The sequence below is a fragment of the Alligator sinensis genome, unplaced genomic scaffold, assembly GCF_000455745.1.
Source record: "Alligator sinensis unplaced genomic scaffold, ASM45574v1 scaffold872_5, whole genome shotgun sequence".
Lineage (NCBI taxonomy): Eukaryota > Metazoa > Chordata > Crocodylia > Alligatoridae > Alligator > Alligator sinensis.
This window is the reverse complement of record NW_005842730.1, coordinates 4,582-4,934: the sequence shown is the minus strand read 5'-3', so window position 1 is coordinate 4,934 and position 353 is coordinate 4,582. Positions and strand designations below refer to the sequence as shown.

General features: G+C 67.4%; 1 protein-coding gene across 1 annotated transcript in view; it reads left to right on the top strand.

Annotated features, from left to right (window-relative positions):
- Nucleotides 1–353, top strand: part of LOC112547866 (glutathione S-transferase Mu 1-like) — a 6,515-nt gene that overhangs the window by 1,925 nt on the left and 4,237 nt on the right. The window lies entirely within an intron of this gene.

Here is a 353-nt window from a genome sequence, read left to right as displayed (position 1 = left end):
CTGTCCTGCCTCCCTGGGAGAGATCTTCCTGCGTTTCGGGACTAGAAGTGCCGTGCCCTGCCCTGCCCTGCCCTGCCCTGCCCTGCCCTGCCAGGCTGCTGGTCCTGAGCGTGTGGGTGCAGGAGGAGTGGGAGGAGCATTGGGGTGCCCCCTTCCCTGCCCCGTGCTAGCCAGGGTAGGCCTGGCCCCTGGGGACACGGGGTGTGTTTGGGGCTGGCCGTGCTGCCCTAGGGCCCTGCCCCCCCTCCAGGCACTCGCTCCAGGGGAGAGGCTCAGGTGGGTGTTTGAATGGATGGAGGGAGGTGAAGATCCATGTGCTGTTTCTACTTCTGCCTCTGCAGGGCGCACCCCCC